Source organism: Dermochelys coriacea, chromosome 6 (assembly GCF_009764565.3).
Source record: "Dermochelys coriacea isolate rDerCor1 chromosome 6, rDerCor1.pri.v4, whole genome shotgun sequence".
In the NCBI taxonomy this organism is placed as follows: domain Eukaryota; kingdom Metazoa; phylum Chordata; order Testudines; family Dermochelyidae; genus Dermochelys; species Dermochelys coriacea.
The window spans coordinates 79,033,693-79,059,789 of NC_050073.1; the positions used below are offsets into that span (position 1 = coordinate 79,033,693).

General features: G+C 43.1%; 1 long non-coding RNA gene across 1 annotated transcript; it reads left to right on the forward strand.

Annotated features, from left to right (window-relative positions):
* Positions 1 to 279: 279 nt before the first annotated feature.
* LOC119856873 lies at positions 280 to 16,342 on the forward strand. Its single transcript, XR_005293443.2, has 3 exons — positions 280 to 2,675; positions 11,055 to 11,150; positions 15,961 to 16,342. It is a non-coding gene; the product is annotated as an uncharacterized LOC119856873 (long non-coding RNA).
* Positions 16,343 to 26,097: the final 9,755 nt, after the last annotated feature.

Genomic DNA, 26,097 nt, shown 5'->3' on the forward strand with positions numbered 1-26,097 from the left:
TGCCCCCTTACCAAGTCGCCTGGAGCACCAGTGGTTGGCGGCGCTACAGCCGCGCTGCCCGGCTGGAGCCAGCCTCGCCACCACGCAGCACAGAGCACCGGGTCAGGCTGGGCTCTGCAGCTGCACTGCCCCAGGAGCTCGCAGCCCCACCGCCCAGAGTATTGCGCTGGTGGCACAGTGAGCTGAGGTTGTGGGGGAGAGGGAACATTGGGGCAGGGGCCGGGGCTAGCCTCCCGGGCCAGGAGCTCAGGGGCCAGGCAGGAGAGTCTCGCAGGCCGGATGTGGCCCGTGGGCTGTAGTTTGCCCACCTTTGATCTTGACTGAAAGCATCTTGTCCAGTGGGCATTACCCAGGTATAACTCCATTTGAAATACAGTTACATAGTCAACGTTCATAATTTCAGACACAAAAATGGTACATGCAAACAAATAGAATAATCATATTCAGCAAGTGATAACTTTTCCAAGGACACCTTACATGACTTATCCTGCATAACATATATAATAATTATATCTTAATCAATCATAATAATATCACTGTAAAGAATATGGGGTGCAGCGTCCCACCTAGTTTAACAAACTGTGGCTATATAGAGAATGGTTATTTACCTTTTAGTAACTGTGGTTCTTGAAGATGTTATCTTTGGGTCCTTCTCTAGAAGACTGATAAGCAATGCTCCATATGGAAGACTGCCACTAACTAAAAAGGTGTCTGAAAGAGTGCCCTACCAAATTTGACTTCTGATGTTGTGGCCAGGTTGAGGGCATAGTGTTTAACAAAAGCAAGGGATTACTCCATGTAGCTGCCTTGGAAATCTCAGATCTGGGGATGTTTCTAAAGCATGCAGAGAAGGCAACCTGTGCTTCAGTACAATGTTAATGTTTGGAGGAAGATGTGTAATAGCCATGTGATAGCAGATGGAAATACACTTCGTAATCCATTTAGAAATTCTTTCAGAGGAGATGACATTGACCTTTAAAAACACCAGAGATAGCAACAAAAAGATAGGGCATTTGTCTGAAAGGCTTTGTTCTATCAAGATAATATAATGTCCAAGGTGTGGAGTTTTTTTCCCTGGAAAGAAATGAGGTTTTGGAAAGAAAATGAGTAAAATAATAGTTGGAGTCAAATTAAAATGACACAATTTTGAGAATAAATTTTGAATGAGGTTTTGACACAACCTTGTCTGTGTGGAATATTGGGTATGGGGGTCAGCTATGAGAGCTCGTAGTTCACTTACTTATGGCTAACTTATGGTGACTAAGATGACTATCTTGAGAGTGAGGTGGTGTAGAGAACAGTCAGTGAGAGGCTAGAAGGACCTACTTCAAAGCTATGACAAGTTTCCGAAGAGATCTGCCTTTGATCAACCAATCATCTAGTTATGGGTAGACATGATGTCCTACCACGAGCTAGGCATTTCATGAAGACTCTTGGTTCTATGGAAAGAGCACATTGTAGAACATTGTACTGGTAATAATTGGGCCCTACTCTGAATTGCTGGTACTTCCTGTGTGCCGGCTGGTTGGCAATGTGGAAGTATGTGTCTTGAAGGCTGAGAGCCACAAGCCATTGTTGTGTCTGAAGGGAAGGAACGATGGAGGCAAGTGTTATCATCCTGAGTCTGAGACTGCATATGTATTTGTTCAGTCTTCTCAGTTCTAGGAAAGGCAAAGACCCCCTTTTTTCTTCAGGATAAGGAAATATTAGGAAATCCAGAGGCACCCCTTCTATAGCTCTGAGTCACAGCCAGGAAGCCACTTTTGCTTTTGGCTGTTTTTTGTGAGAAAGTTCCCAGAAGACGGATAAGGATGGGTAAAGCCTGAAATTGGATGGAATCCATGGGAGACAACTTTCAGCACCCATCTGTCCATGTGAGCATGCTCAGTAGTAGCCAAACAACAAATCTGGTGGGGGTACGTGACCCTGCCTGCCCCGCACACATCACCTCATTCCAAGTAGTTAGCCAAAAGTTGGGGTCCTGAGGGTGGTTTCTGTTAGAAGGAGAAATTAGTGATGGAGAGTCAACCCTGACAAGGTCTGAATTGGCCCTACCTGTTAACCCCAGGACAGGCTGCAGATGGAGGAGAGCCAGAGCTGATAAGCTGTAATTGATGATGAAGCCCAGCTGGGCAGAGCCAGGCTGTGTTGGTATATAATCAGGAAGTGGCGAGTAAGAAGGAGCTGCAGGAAGAAACAGTGCAGCTATGTCCTAGAGAGGGATCTAGAATACAGATTCTGGCAAGAACCTGAGGAAAACGTGAAGTAGTCACAGGAGACAAAGGAGGTTCCATTGGTAAACCCAGGGTGGACCAGAAAAGAGCGAAAGGAAGGTAGGAAAGAGCCTAACGAAACAGCAACAGGTCTGGGATTATTGGTCATAGGATTGCTAGGCTGGAACCTGGAGTAGTGGACAGACTCAATTTTCTCTACCAGTTGCTGGGGAAGTGGCACAGTGTGGGCAGTGGAACAGACTTCCTGTGACAGATCATCCGGTGGCATTTTGATATCCTGGAAAAGGCCAAGCCAAAAAAGGAAGCATTCTGAGTTACAAAGAGGAAGCAATCAAGCCCAGAGAGAGATGGAGAGACGGGGCAAGCAACCAAAGGAGAGGGCATCAGACTGTTCAAGAGCTAATCCCCAGAGGCAGCCACAAACAGGCACCACAGCAATGAGTAAAGTATTTCTTTGACACATTCCTGTTTATTTGCAAAGAATGTACATAAAATTCTGTTTCTCTGTATATAGTAGGACTTAATAACTGGAGACAGTTTCTCTGCTCATATTTCCAAGCCTCTGTCCTGCTAGTGCTTTACCCAGAAGCTCTCTTAGCTTTTTCACAGGGTCATGTTACAAGTCCGTCTCTGGCTGTCTGTGGCTTTCTGCTGCTTTTTACACCTCTGTTTCCAGGGTGTTTCTCTTTCTCTGTTTCACAAGTGTACAAACACACACACACTATGCTATCCATTAAAAAACATAAAGGGCGGGGGTTATCAGAACCTTGGAAAACCCCTTGGGCTGGATGGCTCAACTTCTACTCCAGCCTTATTTGTAGTTTGGGTGGAGGCTCCAGTTGTTTCAGTTATCTATTCCATAAAGGAGCTCAATTGCTTTTTACATTTATCCTGAATGAAGGACAGGTGTTACACCCCCTAGCATCAATAAGGTTTTGCCCAGTCCTACAGCATAACAGAAAAAGTAAGCTGGCATCCAAAAGTAGGGTTTAGGGATGGCTGTTGACTGATTCAAACTTCTTGTGTAAAACTTGCTGTCTGGAAGCAGATGAAGACTAGCCAATCACTGAGGAAGTTGATGGTCTCTTCTGAGATAACCTCAGCTTCTTCCTGGATGAATACTCAGAAGACCATTGCTGAGGGTAGGTGGGTATCTTGTGCCTACAATGATGGTGGCAAACGAACCGCCAGCTCATGCCAAGGCTCCTAAGCCTTGACTGAACACTGACAACTATGTATTTTGCAATTAGTCTGACTCACCTGTGTTTTCATAGATACTAAGGTCAGAAGGGACCATTATGATCATCTAGTCTGACCTCCTACACAACACAGGCCACAGAATCTCACCCACCCACTCCTGCGAAAAACCTCTTACCTATGTCTGAGCTATTGAAGTCCTCAAATCGTGACTTAAAGACTTCAAGGAGCAGAGACTCCTCCAGCAAGTGACCTGTGCCCCATGCTACAGAGGAAGGCAAAAAACCTCCAGGGCCTCTTCCAATCTGCCCTGGAGGAAAATTCCTTCCTGATCCCAAATATGGTGATCAGCTAAACCGTGAGCATGTGGGCAAGTTTCACCAGCCAGATACCCAGGAAAAAATTTTCTCTAGTAACTCAGATCCCACCCCATCTAACATCCCATCACAGGCCATTGGGCCTATTTACAATGAATATTTAAAGATCAATTAATTACCAAAATCATGTTATCCCATCATACCATCTCCTCCATAAACGTATCGAGTTTAATCTTAAAGCCAGAAAGGTCTTTTGCCCCCACTGCTTCCCTTGGAATGCTATTCCAAAAGTTCACTCCTCTGATGGTTAGAAACCTTCGTCTAATTTCAAGTCTAAGCTTCCCAATGACCAGTTTATATCATGTTTTAATATTGTTAAAATAGATATGTTTATAAGAATGTGGTTAGTTGTCATAACCATACAGCTAAAAGTAGCCTAGAATTCCTCCTTACCTGTAAGGGGTTAAGAAGCTCAAATAACTTGGTTGGTACCTGACCAAAAGGACCAATGGGGAAAGAAGATACTTTTTTAGAAATTTCCCCTTATCTCGTTAGTTATTCTTTGAACAAGACATCCTCCCTACTTTATTCAGCCCATCTGACACTGCTCTGCTGGTGACGTAGCCAGCTTCTCCAGGCCCTGTTATTACCCAACATGAGAGCAGGTGGTGCAACACACCCAACTGAACTACCTGAGTGCTTTACCTAAGTCACTCAAGGACAAACAGGAGACAACCGCCAATTTCCCAGCTCCAAAGCCTTGCACCCTTGCTGAAGTATAAACCCACAATCATGCCATCTTGCACTGCACAGGGATCTGTACAATACAAGCTCATTAATATAGGTCACTTTCTCCTTGTTGTGGGAAAGATATGCACAACAAGCCTGTGTTAACAAGATGAGATTTTCCCAGACGCTTCACTTAAAGCCACACTGGTTAAGATAAAACAAGTTTATTAACTGCAGAAAGATAGATTTTAAATGATAAGTGATAGCAAACAGATCAAAGCAGATTACCTAGCAAATAAACAAAACTGCAAACTAATCCTAAAATACTAGATAGATAGGATATGAATTAGCAATTTCTCACCCTGACTGATGATGCAAGCAGATTCTTAAAGCACAGACTGCAATTGCTGTACAGTCTAGGTTCCCCTCCCCTTTTCCTAGTCCTTTGTCTTCCTGAATTTCTTTCAGGTGTTGTGGAGGAGTGAAGACAAATCATGATGTTATTTCCAACCTTGTATAGTCTCTCCATATAGCGGGAACTCTTTGTTTCAAGCTAAGTTCCCAGCCCAGTTTGTGGAAAAATACAGATATCAAAATGGAGTTCAGTGTCATGTGGTCTGGTCACATGCCCTTGCATGCCTTGCTGAGTCATAGCAGCCATTATTTACAGTCTGGCTAAAACGTTTAAAGGAAGGCTAGGCTCTTCAGTGGTCCATTGTCTTTGTTGATGAGTATTGTCTAGTTTCTTCATTGTTGTACCTGAAAGGCTAGCTGTGGGTGTTATCTAGAGTAATCCCATTTGAAATACAGATACATAGTCAATATTCATAGCTTCAGATACAAAAATAACACATGCACGCATAGGATAATCATATTTGGTAAATCATAACTTTTCCAATGACTGCTCATATGACCCATCTTGTACAAAATGCATCATAATTATATATTATGATATATAATTATATATGCATCATATCACTATGATGAATATGGTGTAGTGTATGGGGTGTAGTGTCACAAGCACCGTCCAGTGGAATCTTATAACTTCGCATACAACATTGCCACACATACTTTACCAGTACAATAATGAGCAGCAAACTGAGTTGGTTTTTTTTTTTTTTTCAAATACTTCACAAGACATACTTTGTACAAAGATGGCATGTGGAGATGGGTACATTCTGTATCAGAGACTCATATTGGAAGTGGATTTTCAGGATGTGATGTCCATCTTATGGATTGTTCAAGGGTATATAATTTCTCCTGCATGTCTGCAGATTTTCTCACACTTGTTTATAAAGGAATGACATACCAAGCAGTGGTCTGGTGCATTGCTCTCACCAAAGCAAAATAGATAGCAGCTGTGGCTGTTGGTGAATGGAGTGAGCCTATTGCAGGACAGACATAGTTTGCATCTAGAAAGCTTTGAAGATGTGCTTTTTTAGCTTTGAAAAATGGTATGGGGCATCAAGGAGAAAAACATAAATTAAATCTTTTTTTAAAGGCAGAAATAAAAATAAATGGTCGGGGAGGGGGTGGAATTAATACTACTTAACTAGCTAAGTCTCTAGAAGCAGATTCCGTTAAGGGGTAGCAGGCACTGCTTAATCCATCTAGTTGCCATGGACAGTAAGAGGGAACTGAGGAACAGTTGCAGCTGCTTTGCCCTCTATGACTTTTGGTGGGGGTTGGGCTAATAATGGCATGCACAGTACCAGCTCAGCCAGTGGACACTGCTATTTAGAGATCCTGATCTCATACATGTGGGCCCTACATATACTGATCATGGGATCTACACAGGCTGATACTCCAAGAAGAACATATAGATATCTGAGACATCAGCAGGCATAGAACTTGAGACCTTTAGATCCAAAATCAGAAATCAGCATCAAGTGAGTTAAGGAAAGGTCCCTGTGATAAGGTGTTGACCTCACACTCAACCCTAATGTCTTAATGGAGGTCAGGTGGGCCAATTAACCTGTTGGGCTGCAAGCTGGGGAAATTAAGGCTGAGAGAAAGTCCCTAATTAGGGGACGCTCACATGTGTGGGAACAGGAAAGCTTCTATAAAGCCTGGGAGTGGAGCTTAGAAGAGAAAGCTGTAGAGAAGTACTTTGCAGTCACTTTCTAGGAGAAGGGCAGTGTGTTTGGGATTATAGATGCAAGCAGCCTATAGTTACTCTGTGAAAGGAGGAAGTTTTGTGGCTGGTTAATTCAGAGAATTAGAAGGTAAAGAAAGTCTCAGGGAAAAGGAAGTAAGGTATGGGATGGAACAGATCTTGGTTGCTTACTAGAGGGTCCCTCAGCTGGAACCTGGAGTAAGGGTGGGCCTGGGTTCCTCTAGTCTACCAGCTACTGGGGAAGTGCCCCTATAGAGACAGTGAATGGAATGGTTGCTTAAGACGGTTAATAAGAAAAGACTTTAATACTCCAGAAGGGGGAAACATGCATAGTGACCTGACTGGAGGGTCAAATCACAATGAGGGAACACCCTGAGTTGCAGAGAATGAGAGAGCAGCAGCTGTGCGAAGAGTGAGCAGCTGAAGGGGGCTCCTGTCTTGGAAAGAGCTAATCCTTGGCTGCTCTGAGAGGAGGTGCTACCTGTGGACCGTCCTTGAAGCACTTGCAATAATCCTAGTTTAGCTGATATAAAACCAAGCCTATGTTTTATGGAAAACAACCAGTTAATCAAAGACTGTAAAATAAATTGCAATGCTTCATACTGGGATATAAAGCTACTTTCAAAAAACCCTTCACCTACTGGGTTGGGTTTTTTACAGATGAAGTTTAAAATCTTGCATCCTGAGCTGACCCAAAGAAATGAGAGAACCTGGCTAAGCCTCTCTTTCTTACCTTTCTCTCAGCTTTCCCCTTTGTCTCTCTTTCTAACCCCTAAACCCACTCATCCATGCCATGGTAAAAGGGTCCTGGCCTACCCATTTTGGTGATTTATTCCAGCCAGTTTGTCTGTCTAATTCAAGATTAAGAATATTTCTTATCCTTTGCAACCAGACAATCATTAAGATTATCTCAGTCATGCTAAGTTAATATTGATTGACTCCAAGGGAGAAGCCATATTGAAAAAGGGATGTGAATAAAGAGAGGATTGTTACAATTATTAATATGGATTATTATAATACTATTTAGTATGTATTTTGCATGTTATATGTTCAAAGCACTGTGTAGACTTAAGGGCAAAACCATGCTTGGCTACACATTATGCAAAAGGAGGATGAGGAGAGGGAACCAGGAACTTCCCTCTCTAAAACCATCAAGCAAAAGCCAGGCAAAATAGCAGCCCCTCGATAGGTGGCCATACTGGTCAACAGAGCTGGGTAAGCGCAAATGGTGGTGGTAGACATTGCACACTCTTCCAAGGTCACGGTTCAGTGATTACGCTCCTTTCTGTGCTCCAGAGCTCTTGGAAAGCCTTCAGGCACAATGTCTGAGTTCCCACTGAGTTGGTGCAACTCTCTAGCTCTCCCCACAATACAGTGCAGAGCTGCAAACTCATGACAAAGCCCTAAACAGGCATATTCACTAGCTAAAAGGGGGCTAGATTCCTTAGAATCTATTTATTCTTTTAAGACCCTATAGGCACTTAGCAGGCAGAAAACTGAATCTGTGGTTCCCTCTCTGTGTGCAGCTTTTTCAATAGGTCTTTTTGTAGCTGAGGAAATTTGTCTTACCTATAAATGGCAGAATATGGCTTACAATAAACAGTCATCCCTCTTGTGTGGGAGCAGTGCCAGAATTTGAGCAGTTAATTTTATGCACGTTTACAGTACACAGCAAAAAAAACCCATTACTACATTACAAATAGATTAGTTTTGTTTAATCTTTAATACAATTATAAAACAGTGGCATATGTTAGAGTAATCAAAATTTAATTAAACTTCTGAATAAAGTAACACTAAATGTATCTGACGGAGACTTCACAATTATGCCACTCCTAAGTGAGAAGTAGACATTTGCCTCTGTTGAAAAGGTTGTTAGATAAATGTATCTGCTTACTCGCCACAGTTCCTGAAAGAAAATAAGAATATTGCTAAATATGGTCTTTTGTCTACAGGTATCTAACACTTTAATGAAGTTCTGATGTTAATGTACTGTGCTTTTCCTTACTCAAATGTCTATTGCGCAAGGCATTTGTGTGCATAAGTCACAGTGGTGTTAACGAGTCCAATTCAACTACTATTGACTTCAGTGGGGCAGGACTGGGCTTGGAGGGAGTAGACCTGTTAAACCATCCACACATAATGGGGGAAGGGGAGGCAAGGGAGGAAATAGATCCCTTGGGGTCTAAGCAGAATAAATCATCTGTCTTCCTACACATGTAAAGTCCAGAAGAATGCAGATGCTGTCTTTGCAGTAAGGCAATCTGGTAAGCAGAAGGCCTAGTCTGTCATAGTCTCCTGTAACTACACTATCCTACAACACCTCTCACAAAAGGGGATTAGTATGCACTCTCTTCAGTGGATACTGTTACATTCCCTATCTTCCCCACCAAATAAACAGCTTTGCAATAACAAGAAACACTTTGGATAAGTGTTTTTTGTCAGTTAACTCTTTGGGTATGTCTACAATGCCACTGGGAGGTGTAAATGCAGCACATGTAGGCATACCTGAGCAAGGTTCAGAGTTCTGGGGAGGATTGTATTCAGGCAGCTAACCTGCGCTGCCAGAGCTACACTATTTTTAGAATGCTAAACTCTGGTATGCCTATATGTGCTGCATTCATGCCTCCTGCCAAGACTGTCAGTGACGACTTGTCACTGGGCTGCATTGCCACTGAAAGTTACTACCCCTGCTAGGGTTGCAGCAAATGCCAGATGTGAGGAGGACTGATGATGATTGTCCTGGCATAAGGCCTCACCTTCAAAACAATTTTTCTGTGAGCAGAGATGTGGCTCTCCTTCTTTGAAGAATATTATGAATAGTCTTTTACTATCCTTATGTTGTCAGGGGGATTCTCCTCTAATCACTGTTGTGTGTAGGGATAATCTTTAGGCCATGTGGTGTCTCCTTCCTTTATGGATATGATTACACTGCACTGAATCTCAGAGCCCAGGTCAGCTGACTCTATAAAATTACAGTGTAGACATCTGGGTTTGGGCTGGTGCTTGGACTTTGAGAACCCATGAAGGGTCTAATGCCCAGAGCAAGTGACAAAACTCTCATGTGAAATTAAAAACAAAACAAAAAAAACCCTTCTTTAGAAAGTCTAATACCAAATATTTGTTTCCTGTGTATGTTAGGAAACATTTTATATTTGATGATCTTCCACTGTGTAGCAGCTACTTAGCATTCATTGTAAAAAGCAGAAAGATCAACCCTTCAGAAGTTTTAAAATCTAAGATTATGTGGAAAAATGTCCTTTTCAGCCTTGGTGTTCTTCTAGGGTATTGTGATGGAGTGGACCCATTCAGCCAATTAAGATGCAAACAGAGGAGATTTAAGCTGAGTGGAGGGCACTGCTTAGAAGGAGTCTCGCCTGGGAGGGAACAGATGGTGCTTTTGAAAAGGCAGAAGTCTGGAAGCAGTGGATGAAGGAAACCTGCAGCCTCTCTCTGAGTTAAGGGAAAAGGAAGGGTAGATAGGAATCCAGAAGGAAGGGTTTACCTAGCACGGCTAAAGTGGAGTGGGGTGTCTGACTAGGAAGATTGATGAAGAAGGAGCTTAAGGAAGCACAATAGAAAGTAGTCCAGGGAAGAGAACCATAAGATTGGTGAAGTCCCAGATCTTAAATACTTGTTATAGGTCTTGGACTGGAACCCAGATTAGAGAGTGGGCCTAGGTTCTGGAGTGGTATTGGTAGGGGCAATGAATAGGAAGACTGTGGGAGGGACATAATCAGGGCAGTGGGCATGAGGACTGCCTGATGTCATTGGTACAGAAGGACTTTGAAAGACTCCCCTATTTGTATCTTAATTGATTGGGCCCACCTGGCCTAATTCAGATCTTTCAGGGCCAGTGGGGGGAGTACATCCCATCTCTGGGATTAAATGTTAAATAGGGTATCAAACATGTTGAAAATCCTATGCTTTAGGGTAGTTGAGAAATGCAAAAAAAATTTTAAAAAGTTCTCAGCAGTGAAGAGTCTATGAACTATTTTAAGCTATACTGAAAGTCTTACAGGAAGCAAAATAACTTGTTGGGACATGGTCTACTACAGGGATTGGCAAAGTTTGGCAAGTGGCCTGCCAGGGTAAGCCCCTTGGTGGGCTGGGCCAGTTTGTTTACCTGCGGTGTCTGCAGGTTCGGCCAATCACAGCTCCCACTGGCTGCGGTTTGCCGCTCCAGGCCATTGGGGGCTGCGGGAGGCAACACGGGCCGAGGGATGTGCTGGCCACTGCTTCCCACAGCCCCCGTTGGCCTGGAGTAGCGAACCAAAGCCAGTGGGAACTGCGATCGGCCGAACCTGCAGACACAGCAGGTAAACAAACTGGCCCAGCCTGTCACGGGGCTTACCCTGCCAGGCCGCATGCCAAACTTTGCCAATCCCTGGTTTACTATCTTACATGAATCAATGAATATTCATTAGTAATTTACAGGCTTCTATTATTTCACTCTTTCCCTAGCCATTTTACTTTCCACATAAAACCAAAGGAAAATCAAGATCACTGGCAGTTATGTTTGATTAGAAACTTACGAAAGAAGTAAGACCAGTAAAGCAGGTACAGTATTGTCTCAGTTAATACATCTTCTTTTACTGAAAAATATGGGCTGACACCTGACAAAATAAGCCTCTGTGGTTGTTTAGATTGCCATTTGTTCTGAATTTGATGTGGTGCTGGTAGGAGAGTTTTACCATGATGAAAGTGATTTGATTTGAGGCCAGAAAAACATGATCATAAGACAACGTGTCCTACTGTGATGACATGTTTATGGGATGCCATCATTCTGTGTAGTGGTGTGATGACACTTCATGGAATGTCACCTGTTGTAATAACAATGTGAAGGTGTTGTACCAGAATGTCATGAGAGAAATAAAACGCCAAAAGATGGCAAACCTACTCTGTATGGGGGAGATTTTGGCAAACCAGTAAAGTGCCTGAAACCACTATTGCTCGATGCTAAAAGCAGCCAAGTCAGCAGCTTGACCAAGGCAGGAGGAGAGGGGGGCTTTGGGTGCCACAGAAAGGACAGCTTGACCCCACGTCCTTCCTGATGTATGCATTTTAGAAGAGCAGGATGTGCCCTCAGGAATGTCTGTTAGGGCCTCAAGACTGCAATCTCCAGGGAAAAACCTACACCTGGTTAATCAATAATCATAAGGAAGGCCTCTGCTTGACCATTGAAACTGCTTGCTTAACAAGTTTCTTTAAGGGACATGTCACTTGTATTACTAATGTATAAATTAGGGGGGAAAGTTTGAGGTAGTGGGACTCTTCAGGACTGGACTCTAACTCTGGATGCATCTTGTGTTCCCCATCAGCAGATGGGCTGCCACTGTGCAACTCGAGAGCCACACTCAGCTTCGGTAACTATCAAGGGTTGGGGGTGTTTTACTAACCTGTTGCGGACATGCGTAAGTGCTTGAGACTAAGTAAAGTTTAGGTTTAAGTGAAAGCGCTCTTGGGTTGTCTTGTTTGTGCCAGCCATCTATCAGTTGGATGGCCATGTCTCCCCTGATTTATTTCCTGACACCACCTCGCACAGAGTAAAAGTTACCAAGAGCTTTGGGTTGAAAGAACCCCAGGTAACCAACTCAACCCACTAAACTTTGACAAGTTTCTCGGACTAGTCAGCTAAAGAGACTGCTGTACTCTGGGCACAAAGTAGCCTGTCTCCAGCAACTGCCAACTAACAGATAGGCATTCCATTCCTGCCTCTTCAGACTTCACTCATTTCTATCGGGATGCATGGAAACCAGCTCATGTGAATGACACCAGGGGTTTCCCATGCAGAGCATTTTCTAATGACCTATATACAGTGTATTCTTTCTTGATTGGTTGAACGTCAGTATGCCTAGGAAGAGACTTATAGGAGCTGTGACCCAAAGATGTCTTTAAGTCTCCTGGATTGATAACTGTATTTCAGAGTTCAACCACGCAGGGTATGTCTACACTGAGATAAAGGACCTGTGGTATGGCTCTAGGCCATTAAAGAGCATATATCACTGATAAATGGGTGAAACAATTGTGCTGTAACTTTTGATGTCTCAGAACCATTTAAAGGGATCTTCTCTTTTCCTTGTGCACAGAGAAATTACATAAATAGTTCCAAGTAGCATAAATGGGCTGTAATGGGATAAATGTCACTAGCCTTTGTTTACCAAAAGTTAGGAGTGAATGATGGGATGGATCACTGTGATTGCCTGTTCTGTTCATTTCCTCTGAAGCACCTGGCATGGGACAGTTGGAAGACAGGATACTGGACTAGATGGACCATTGATCTGACCCACTATGGCTGTTCTTGTATTCTAAAACTAACCCTGCCACAACAGGGAGAAAAATATCAACATGTAAGTCTGGGGGAAACACAGTGCATCATCGCTGTCAGTCCTCAAAATTATGCCACAGTTGTAGACCAGTGTGATTTATGTTTTACATCTGATCCATCTAGAATTTCTTGGAACTAGAGGCGCAAGTCCCATCCAGGTGAATGCAGCTCTTCATCCTGTGCAGTAGAGATGTCAAGGCCCAGGCAGTGTACTGACTATGGGTCTTTTGAATTAAGCCTTTGAAAACTGAAGTTGTGCGTGCACTCTATGGACATCAGATATTCCTAACACTTTTTCATAAAGAGGGGTGTTCTCTCCAATGGTGTAAACCAAAATTTCCTCATTCCCTCACTGCTTTGCAGGGTACTAGCTATCTGCCATTCCCTCCCCGCCTCAAAAAAAAATGGTTACATGTAGAACTACAGTGGTCACAACTATGGGCAGAAAAACAAAAGTAAAAATTCTTATGGGCCTTGTGAAGGCATAGAGTCACCAGGGCATAGGGAAGTCCTGACCATGCCTCCACCCTCCCTAAGACAGCACTAGCCCACCTCAGAAAGTGACAGGTGTGCCCCCTTGAACTAGGGGATGGTGTCATGCCTGCTGAATGGGCCAAGAACCTATAGGGCAGCAATGAATTGGGTCTCCTGTCTGGTAACTTGTTCCCAAAGTGTTAAGGATTTTCTTATCAAGACAAAAGCCAGAACACCCATTGCTTACATCCTATCCATCAAAGTGAAAGCTAGCTACTGTGGTGGAGTATTGTAATAAATAGGCTGGGTGTAGCTACAGTAGAACAATACACGGTTTTAGTCTGAGAGCCCAGAACCCCTACTAGAAGCAATCTTTCTCACTTCCAATGGCAAAGAACTGCTAGAGATCACTGGAATTAAACAGGGACCCTCCATAATGGATTTCAGACACTCTCGCTCACACTATGCCCATCTCTACACAGTGCTTTATGCATTGTCAAGGAGGGTGCATTAGGGAAGCAACGATGGAACAGATTGACAAGATAATATGCATGTGAGGGATGGTTTGGGGAAATAGTTTTAAAAAAAAATGTAACCAACAAGATACCTTTGATACAATGACCTTTATCATTCAACTTTTCTGGTTTTATCTTTTGTATTTAAACTGCAAGGTTTTTGAAGCAGGCATCCTATCTGCCTATGCATTTTTTTTTTTTTTTTTACACTGTGGATACAGTGAAGCCTGAATTCCGACTGTGGTCTTTGGATGCTGCTACTACTACACCAATGTCAAATAATGGAAAACCAGGGAGCGATACAGCATCCTATTCTTGTCTTGAGGAAGTAATAAAAATCTCCTTTACATCCATTACAAACCACATCACTTCAGCACATGAGCACACTACATCACAATATATTATTTGTTTTGGACATGAGTTCTTGTAATATATACATTACCATAGGTTTGTGAAGGCCTGTGGCTGGAAAAAACACATACACAATGCTTTCATCATAGTATTTGTACAAACTATGGGCTAAATCCTGCTAATCTTACTTAGGTGAGTAAACCTTATTCACAAAAGTAGAGTCCTCCTGCTGTCACCATGAGACAAAACTACAGGCTTTGAACTTCATACAATGTATATTTAAAAGTTTGCTTTGCCCAGCAATCAGGTGCAAACCACCTCTGAAGTGAAAACTCTAACTGCACAATACCACACTGAAAATTAAAAAGAGAAGACTACCCTAGCCCTGTGAAACTGGAGGTAGAATTTCATTATCCATCTTGAATTTGGCCAGGGCACTAGGATAAGCATCTTTGCCCATGCAAAATGTGCCATAAATGGTCAGGATTTAGGTTTTATTTCTCATCTGCTACAAAAACTCTCTGATGCAAGACAGTCTATAAAACAGACAACATTCAGTCATCATTTTACACAAGATAGAGACTGATTCCCCGTAATATCCTTGCAGGCTTCAAGTGACACATTTGCTCTGCTTAATTTCATTTACTCATATTGTATCATATTCAAATTAATTGTATTTTACCCTTTATTATTAACAGATGATGGTCTTCACCTGCAATGAATGCTATTATCCACTAGAGGGAGAACAATGAAAAGCCTTAAATGTTTAAAAAACAAAATCAAAAAACCTGAGAAAGTCTGGGGGTCTTGTGCAGGACAGACCAGAGTGATCAATGAGCCAAAAGTTCAAGAATGGCTTCCTTGTGGAGCTTCGATATTGATGAAAACTCCTTCAGGCAGGTGAATGTGGTGTGTTGCGGAAGTGATATGAGGGGATGGAAGGGCATTCCATCCTACAAGCTCAAATTGCAAAACGTTGTTCAAATTGTTCTTGAATTCTATAGCCAGTTTTCAAGACTATGAATCTTCTCAAAGTAAGGATTGGAAGAAAGCTTTTGTCACTAAAATAGACACATCTTACATTATTGTGATTATCACCATGATGTAACTATTCTACACTTTAAAATATTTAAGAAGCAAAATCACTCGCCCTGATTTCAGAAATTATGACCAAACCCCATTTGACATAGTCAGTAATTCAAAGCAGAATAATGGAGTCCAACACTATTCTAAGGTTGTATGCTCTTTGGGGGTAGGAACTGTTTTTGTTTGTTTAATTTATTGATTTTGTTCCCTTGTACAGTGGTTGGCATAAGGTCCTGATCTATGACTGGGGTTCTTTGGCGCAGCTGCAATAATAATTGCAATAAAATAATTTGACAGAGAGTGGGTAAAATGATTTTAAAAAAAAATCACTCCTTCTCAAATATGGAAATCCCTCTTTAGTTAGTCAGTCCTGTTGAAGAAGATTTGAATATTTTGTTTTTGTTTGTAAATTTCTAAGAAGAACGTGTGGACCTGTGACTGAAGGGCATATTCAACAAAATAAATTTTAGTTTCTGATCCACAGAAACCTGCTCAAGGCTGCAAAAGCTCTGTAAAATCACCCGGGGCTGGATCTGGATATATGTTTTTGCTAAATTAGGATATATTAACTTGAGAGACTTACTGACTGATTTTTAATAGCTTTCTTTTAACTTAGGTTTTCCAACCATTCTTGACTGTAATGAGGAGGATGAGCCAAGATCACCTGAAGAAGCAATATGCAAACTATATGGGGCTCCTGTTGTGGAAGCACTGCAAACTTATTTAGCCAAGCATGATTCTGAAGCTTTGAAGGGGAGGACTTTAATTTTTTTTTCTTAGTTTAAGAATTGGCAAAGCAACCTAATTATTAAATTGCATGAAACAACTTCTGTGTTTTTATATTTACTAAGAGTTAGCATTAATGATTATGCAAAATAAATCTGTCATTAGTTGCTCTCTATTTGCATTGTGCCTGTTAATATGCTGCTGTTCAGACTAGGGCAGGGTATAACGAGCAATTCTACTTCTGAAATAAAAATTCTATATGTGAAACTACAAAGAAACCTAGTTTTGTTTTGTATATTTGAAATGACACATTGTCTCAAAAAACCATGGACCAAATTTGCTGCTGATATTAATGGGGGCATTTCACCTAGCCAAGCTTCTGCCCCAGCTCCAAAATATCTCTCACAGGTTTATTTCTTAACAGAAGTTAGCAAACAAACAGAAAAGTCTTTTAAGTTAATCCTTTTCCCCAAACTTTGAGGCCACATCTCCCTGGAGTGTCTGGCCCTCTAGCTCCTGGCAGCTTCCCAGTCTCAGTTGATTCTGCTCCCTTCTTGGAGCAACAGCCCCAGGGCTGCTTTGCCAAGTCCCCAGACACCAACCATAAGCGCTAGCTCTACTCCAGCATGGGCCTTTCCTCCCAAGGTGCAGCCTGTCTTAGTTCCATCTCCCCCATCGGCTTACTAGCAGCCTTTTATAGGTCCAGGTGTAGTCCAGCCCTCTTTAATTGGCTGGATTGGGCTCACCTGCTCTGGTCCAGGGGTACTGGGGGCACAATTAAAGTCAATGCCAGCTTGATACCTAAGCATAGTAGAAAAAGGTGCAAAAAGAGATTATAATGAATATAATAATGATAGTAGGTCAGATTTAGCATCTTTCCCTACATTGTGCTCCTACACAGGGGCCAGACACAATTGCAATTCTTGTTCCTGAGTATAAGAACTGCTCCATCTCAAAGGTGATAGTAAGGGGCAAAGGGAATGTAATGACACTACGTGTCCTTCCCCATGGGCCAGCAGCGTTGGCTGGGTTCAGAAGGGACCAGAAGTCACACCCTTTAAAAGGCTATCATAGTGGCTCACTTTCTGGGAACTCCAGAAGGTATTGTACCTGCCTGAAGCACAAATGTCTCCCAGAATTCCTATTCCTCATAATCACTGCAAAATGTATGTATGGGTAATATTTAAGAAGTTTTGTGTCTACACTGGAAATTAAGTTCTTGAAGTTAAAGGCAGGTCACCAGGACGTGACATGCCTCAGGCAGAGTGTAGTAGACAATTATCTCTACCACACTTGCATCCAAGTTTTAAAATCACAGACTGAGGCGCTCACTGGATCATTAATGTTGATTTTCAATAACTCTTGGAACACTGGGAAATTTCCAAAAGACTAGAAGCAACCTACTATTGTGTCAATATTTAAAAAGAACAAATGGAATAACCCAGATAATTATAGGCCTATGAGCCTGACATCAAGCTGCAGCAAAATAATGGAATGGCTAATATGGAACTCTTCTAATAAAAGAATTAAAGGAGGGTGATAAAAGTGATGCCAATCAACATGAGTTTATGCAAAATGATCCTTTCAATTGAACTGGGTATCTTGTTGAGATTACAAGTTAAATTGATAAAGGTAATAGTGATAAAGGGATTTGGTTTGGTATCATACAACATTTTGACTAAGCAACTAGAACAGTACAATATTAACATGGCATACATTACATGGATTAAAAACTGGTTAACTTACCGATCTCAAAACATAACTGGAAACAGAGAATCATTATCAAGTGGGTTTGTTTCTCACGTGGTTCTAAAAGGATCAGTTCTTGGCCCTATGCTATTTAACATTTTTGTCAGTGACCTGGAAGAAAACATAAAATCGTCACTGATAGAGTTTGCAGATGACACTAAGATAGAGGGAAGTGGTAAGTAATGAAGAAGATGGGTCATCGATACAGAGTGATCTCAAATCACTTGGTAAACTGAGCGCAAGCACACAATATGTGTTTTAATACATCCAAATGTAAAGTTAGACATCTAGGAATGAGGAATGCAGGCCAAACTTACAGAATGAGGGACTCTATCCTGGGAGACAGTGACGCCGAAAGAGATTGTTTGTTTTGTTGGATAATCAACTGAACATGAGCTCTGAGTGCAATATATGGCCAAAAGGACTGATACAATCCTGCGATATATAAACAAGGGAACACTGAGTAGGATGGTCACATTACCTTTGTATCTGGCACAGGTGTGACCGCTGCTGGAATACTGTGAGCAGTTCTGGTGTCCACAATTGAAGAAGGATGTTGAAAAATTGGAGAGAACCATGAGAATGATTAAAAAAGGTTAGAAAACATGCCTTACAGTCATAGACGCAAGAAACTCAATCTGGCAAGTTTAACAAAGAGAAAGTTAAGGGATGACTTGATCACAGTTTATTGGGGAACAATAAATTTGATAATATAAAGGTAAAACAAGCTGAATGTTGAAGTAAGACAAATTTAGTCTAGAAATAAGGTGCAGGTTTTTTTAAACAGTGAGGTTAATTAACCAGTGGAACAATTTATCAAGGGTTGTGGTGAATTCTCCACCACTAGAAATCTTTAAATCAAGACTGAATATCTTTCTAAAAAATAAGCTCTAAACAGGAATTAATTCTGGGAAATCCTATAGACTTTGTTATGTAAAAAAGTCAGACTAGGTGATCACCTTAATCTATGAATAACCTTTTATTGTCTGCCACTTGAACGCTTTAAATATCCTGAAACCTTGCAGGATGCTGGAGCGCAGGCTTTCCCTTTGCTCTGTACTGAACTGAAATGTATTAGTGCTTGCCTCTAGACCTGCAAATCTTAATTTTCAAAATCAAAGCTATTTTGAGTCATAGAGAGGGAATAAAAAAGCTGAAAATACAGGATAGCTGCTTTTTAAACTTCTTTAACTTAAAACCAATTGATTTGACTAAAAGCACAAATTGCCTCACCCTACACAAACACTTAAGTAATTGTATCCTTGGAGCCAAAAATATGAAGCCTGATCATGAGGTGCTGACAGAACATAGCAGGATCAGGCCCTTACTTTGGAAGGCTATTTTACATTTTGTAATTTATATCTTATAACTGAGTTTTACAAGCCCCTCTTTAATATGATTTGTAATCTAAATTATGGCCCAAATCAGTGAAACTACTCATGCAAGTAGTAGTTTGCAGGGTTGGTAAGGTTGCCAGGTGTCCGGTTTTTTACTGGAATGCCCAGTCGAAAAGGGACCCTGGTGGCTCCGGTTAGCACCGCTGACTGGGCTATTAAAAATCTGGTCAGCAGTGCACTGGGGTTAAGGCAGGCTTCCTGCGTGCTCTGGCTCTGTGCGGCTCCTGGAAGCAGTGGCATTTTTCCCTTCTGGCTCCTATGCGTAGGGGTGTCCAGGGAGCTCCGCACACTGCCTCCGCCACAAGTGCCAGCTCCGCAGCTCCCATTGGCTGGGAACCATGGTCAATGGGAGCTGTGGGGGCAGCACCTGCGGATGGGGCCGTGCGCAGAGCCGCCTGGTTGTGCCTCTGCGTAGGAGCCACAGGGGGACATGCTGCTGCTTCTGGGAGCTACCTGAGGTAAGTGCGGCCTGGAGCTTGCATCCCTGACCCCCTCCCACGCCCCAACCCTCTGTCCCAGCCCTGATCCCCCTCCTGCCCTCTGAACCCTTCAATCCCAGACTGGAGCACCCCCTCCTACACCCCCAAATCACATCCCCAGAGCCCGAAGCCCCTTCCACACCCACCTCCCTGCAGCCCAGCGCCCCTTCCCATACTCCAAACCCTTCAGCTCCACTCCCCAGCCTGGAGCCCCCTCCTGCAGCCCAAACCTGTCATCCATGCCCCACCCGAGCCCGCCCCCCCAGCCAGAGCCCTCACTTCCTCCCACATCCCAACCCACTTCCTCAGCCTGGAGCCTCCTCCCACACACTGAATTCCTCATTTCTGGCCCCACCCTAGAACCTGCATCCCCAACCGGAGCCCTCACCCCCTCCTGCACCCCAATCTCCTGAGCCAGCCCAGTGAAAATGAGTGAGTACGTGAGGGTGGGGAAAACGAGCAACAGAGGGAGGGGGGATGGAGTGAGCAGAAGGTGGGGCCTCAGAGAAGGGGCAGGGCAGGGAAAGGGTGTTCAGTTCTATGCAAGTAGAAAGCTGGCAACCCTAAGGGTTGTGTCCGATGGTCCCAATTCCTGATATTAAAACAATATGAAAAGACATAGAGGCCCAGAAATTACAACAGAAACATATGACTATTAGGTTTGAAACTTCAAGTAATCTTTATAAAATAATATACTATACAGCTGCTTATTTCCTCAACCAAATAATTTAATAATTCACTATTCAAATGCAAAATCACTTTTGAAATTAGCACTGATTTGGCTGCGAATATTTTCTAGATATACCAGGATTCCCTCAATTGATTTGGGGTAGAAGAAAAATATATTTAAAACACAAGACAATTGAATTTTTTTTTAATAAAATCAATTATAGTTCCACCATGTCAGTATCAAATCTGACTGCAAATGTCAAGTCTTTGAAACATTTTCCTGCCCGTACTTAAAGGAAACATTTATTAATTTGCATGACAATTAAACACTGGATTTTTCCAATTTATATAATTATTAAAGAGGAATATATTTTTATGAAAGATGATGGGCCATGAGACAGGTTTTTTACATTGACTGTCCGCAGGCATGGCCACCTGCAGCTCCCACTGGTCATGGTTTGCTGCTCTTGGCCAATGGGAGCTGTGGGAAGCAGCAGCCAGCACGTCCCTGTGGTTCATGCCACTTCCCCATCTTAATGGTTCCCAAAATGGCTGCTCCCAGGACACCTCTCTAGGCAAGCCCAGAGATCTAACACTTGCTGTTCTTTAACTCTTTGAAAGCTGCTTCCTGAGGTGGTGTGCAACAGAGTTGCAGGTCCTCCAGCAGGGGGCCACAAAGGCCAGGTTCAACTCATCATGGTACCATTCTTATGAGTTCTAATCCCAACTTTATGACCGATTTGTAGTGTGGTCCAACCATCTTGGGCAAGTCATTTAGGCCAAAATTTTCAAACGTGAATGTCTAAATATTAAAACAAACAAAAAATAAAAACGAGCATAAAAATCTATCAAGATATGTGCATAATTACTAGGGATGAGTGAATGATATTTGCAAATAATGTAATCAACAATTCCCCCCCATCCAACACCAATCATTAAATTATCTTGAATTTTTCCCCTCCTTATTTGATCAACTCTAATAATTACCTAATGGCCAGATTCTACCACTCTTCCAAAAAGTAGTATCTTTCTCTGAAAATAATCTTATTGATTTCAGTGGGACTCCTCATGGAGTAAGGTTCTATACAATGTGAGTCAGAGAGGGATGGGATCTGACCCTAGGCAACTATATTATTTTGTTGTTGTAATTGTGCCTTCCCTTTCCTTAAACATTTGCTTTGTCTCTGATTTTTCCATTGATTTCAATGGAAGTTACGAGCCTAAATACTTTTGAGGATCTGGGCCTAAGCGATTTGCGGGAGGGATGGCAGTTGTCGGTAAAACACTTAGCACATTTTGAGTGCTCTATACATGATTAATAATGATGCATTTGAAAAAATTAATAATTCATTTCTTCATTTATAAGAATAATTTCAATTGCTCAGTCTGCTGACCTGAACCACAATCAAAGTCCATCCTATCCCAGTGGCTCCAAGCACTTTGCTTACACTAGTGCTTCCCAAGAGGAGATGTACCAAATGATGCAATGGCCAGAAAATTTTAGGAGGAAAAAAACTTACTGTGGCCAAGCCTACTAGTAGAAAGCCATAAAAAGAGAGACACCATTAATGGAGGTTCATGCTGCCAAGCCCAGGTCTCCCTTTCTTTCACTGTCTTCACTTCAAGAAGAGATTCACCAGGTGAAGTTCCACTTTTGCATTCAGATCCTGAGCACACCGGAGCCTACTGGTACTCTGTCGTCTCAAGACCTGGGATGAGCAACAGTACCTGTAGAAATTCAGGATGAGAAAGCAAACCGTCTCTACCACTGTATCAGTCTTAGTCCTACATTTCCACACCAGGCCTTCAAGATGATTTCTCCTCTCACTGTGGAAAAGAAAGTGGCAATTGCCATAGAACTGATATTCATAGGGCATCTATCTCCTCTTTACGTCTCAGTGACTCTGCATATACATTGCTTCCCTGGCTCTTGAAGCCATATCCTGATTATACAAACCCAGATAGAAAATGATTCTATCACAGACTCAACTGGTGCAGGATAGTGGTGGTGTGAGCATTTAAAGCAAGTTGAAGATGTCTGACATATAAAAAGAGTGCAATCAACAATATGGCTATCAGACTATCTGCCTTTCGTATTCAGCATAGAATTTGTATTTGTGAAGTGTTCAATACACTGTGGAGTAAAAAGGCAGCATGCTTTGTAACAAATTATAGCTGGACAGACAAGCTGTATAACCTGAGGCTGTCGCCTATGTGAACATAATCTGCAATAGGCATGCAACCAAAACAAGAGATGTGGAGTTCTCCTATTGGCAATGCAGGGATAGAAGTGGGTATAGATTAAGTTGATGCCTAACATAGGTAGAATTAAATGTTATCAATTTCTGCTATTACATATCTTTTTTTCCTTTGGCGGTGGTGGTTTTAACATTCTTTAGTAGGTATGCTTTTTATCATAACTTTACTGAAGTTATGAGAGACTGACAAAGAGACATTATAGAGTAATTGGTGATATATGGATGGTAAATAAAGTGTTTGCTGGACTCTTGACACAAAGGGTATGTCTACACTACAAAATTAGGTCGATTTTATAGAAGTTGATTTTTAGAAATCGATTTTATACAGTCAATTGTGTATGTCCACACTAAGTGCATTAAGTCGGCGGAGTGTGTGCTCACTACCATGGCTAGCATCGACTTACGGAGCGGTGCACTGTGAGTAGCTATCCCACAGTTCCCGCAGTCTCCGCTGCCCACTGGAATTCTGGGTTAAGCTCCCAATGCCTGATGGGGCAAAAACATTGTCGTGGGGGGTTTTGGGTACATGTCATCAGTCGCCCCTCCCTCCATGAAAGCAACGGCAGACAATCGTTTTGTGCCTTTTTTTCTGTGCAGACGCCATACCACGGCAAGCATGGAGCCCGCTCAGCTCAGCTCACCGTCACCGCTGCTGTTGTGTCCTGGATGCTGCTGTCAGCAGACGGTGCAGTACAACTGCTAACCATAGTCATCCACTGCTTCCGCTGCAACTCTGCTCTCCGGCTCTTGTAAATGAGCTAAGTCTCAATAACAAATTTCTCCATGTTGTCGTCATCCACCTCTTCCACTGCAACTCTGCTCTCCTGAATCCACCTTGCAGGTCCTCTCATCGTTCTGTATAAATATCTATTCTCGTGGCATCTGTCATCATCCACCGTTTCCGCTGCAACTCTGCTCTCCTGCTTTCCTGCAGACGCCATACCACGGCAAGCATGGAGCCTGCTCAGCTCACCGCTGCTGTTGTGAGCATTGTAGACACCTCACGTATTATCCTGAAGTATATGCAGAACTTGGCTAAGAGACACCAGCACGAGGACAATTTTGATGAGGAAATTGACACAGACATTCCTGAAAGCACGGGCTCTGGCAATTGGGACATCATAGTGGCAGTGGGGCTGGTTGATACAGTGGAATGCCGATTCTGGGCTCGGCAAACAAGCACAGACTGGTGGAACCGCATAGTGTTGCGGGTATGGGATGATTCACAGGGGCTGCGAAACTTTCGCATGCGTAAGACCACTTTCCTGGAACTCTGTGAGTTGCTTTCCCCTGCCCTGAAGCACAGGAATACCAAGATGAGAGCTGCCCTGACTGTTGAGAAGCGAGTGGCGATAGCCCTGTGGAAGCTTGCTACGCCTGACTGCTATTGGTCAATCGGGAATCAATTTGGAGGGGGCAAATCTACTGTGGGGGGCTGCTGTGATCCAAGTAGCCAATGCAATCATTGACATTCTGTTATCAAGGGTAGTGACTCTGGGAAATGCACAGGTCACAGTGGATGGCTTTGCTGCAATGGAAGTACTTGTGGCACCTTAGAGACTAACAAATTTATTAGAGCATAAGCTTTCATGAGCTTTCGTGGCCACAAAAGCTTATGCTCTAATAAATTTGTTAGTCTCTAAGGTGCCACAAGTACTCCTGTTCTTTTTGCAGATACAGACTAACACAGCTGCTACTCTGAAACTTTGCTGCAATGGGTTTCCCTAACTGTGGTGGGGTGATAGGGAACGGATATCCCTATCTTGGCACTGGTCCACCTTGCTATCCAGTACGTAAACTGCAAGGGGTACTTCTCAATGGTGCTGCAAGCACAAGGGACGTTTCACTGACATCAACATGGGATGGCCGGGAAAGGTGCATGACGCTTGCATCTTTAGGAAGTCCGGGCTGTTGGAGCAGCTGCAAGAAGGGACTTACTTCCCAGACCAGAAAATTACCGTTGGGGATGTTGAAATGCCAATAATTATTCTTGGGGACCCAGCCTACCCCTTGCTCCTATGGCTCATAAAGCCATACACAGGCAGCCTGGACAGTAGTAAGGAGCAGTTCAACTATAGGCTGAGCAAATGCAGAACGGTGGTAGAATGTGCCTTTGGATGTTTAAAAGCTCACTGGTGCTGTTTGCTGACTAGGTCAGACCTCAGCGCAACCAACAGTCCCCTTGTTATTGCTGCTTCCTGTGTGCGCCATACTCTCACAGATATTAAGGTGGAGACGTTTATGGCAGGGTGGGAGGTTGAGGCAAATCACCTGGCATCCAATTTTGAGCAGCCAGACACCAGGTTGATTAGAAGAGCACAGCAAGGCGTGCTGCACATCAGAGAGGCTTTGAAAACCAGTTTCATGACTGGCCAGGCTTCGGCGTGACAGTTGTGTGTATTTCTCCTTGATGCAAACCCGCCTCCTTTGTTGATTTTAATTCCCTGTAAGCAACCACCCTCCCAGCTTTGAAATAAAGTAACTATTGTTTTGAAACCATGCATTCTTTTTTTATTAATTAAAAAAAAAAAAAAGGGAGATAACTGACAAGGTAGCCTGGGTGGGGTGCGGTGGAGTGGGCGAGGAAGGAAGGACAAGGCCACATTGCTTTTTGTAGCCACACTACAAATCAAACTGTTTGAATGACAGCCTTCTGTTGCTTGGGCCATCCTCTGCAGTGGAGTGGCTGGGTGCCCGAAGCCTCCCCCACTTCCACGTTTTTGGGCGTCTGGGTGAGGAGGATATGGAACTTGGGGAGGAGGTCAGGCAGTTGTACAATGGATGGAGCGGGGGGCTGTGCTCTTGTTGGCTTTTCTGCAGCTGCACCAGAAGCTTCATCATGTCCTTTTGCTCCCCCATTAGCCTTAGCATCGCCTCCTCCCTCTGATCTTCGCGCTCACTTAATGCTTTCCTAGCCTCTAACACTGAATGCCTCCATACATTCAGCTGCCCCCTATCAGTGCGGGAGGACTGCATGAGCTCGGAAAACATGTTATCACGAGTGCATTTTTTTCGCCTTCTAATCTGCGATAACCTCAGGGATGGAGATGATAGGGGGAACCTAGAAACATTTGCACCTGGAAGGAGATAAAAACAAAGAGTAAAATTTAAGATGATACATTTCTGAGAACAAAAGGGAGACTCTTTCACAGTGAATCAAGCAATTCACAGCAGACAGCACATGTGCTTTAGGTACAAGGTCGCATTTTGCCTTTTATATTGAGCGCCTGCCAGTATGATGACACATCACACATGGCTGGGCAACAGCATTTGGTTTCCATATAGCCATTGTAAGGCACAGGGTATGCGGGGTTGGCTTCTTACGCATAACATGTGGGACTGGTTTCAAACAGCAGTGCCATCCTTTCCCATAGCAAGCAATGGGATGGCTTTCACATTTAAAAGGAGGGGCTGCGGTTTTCAGGTGGATGTGCAGCACACACCTCCCCCACTCCATTACCTGGCTATTCTCTGG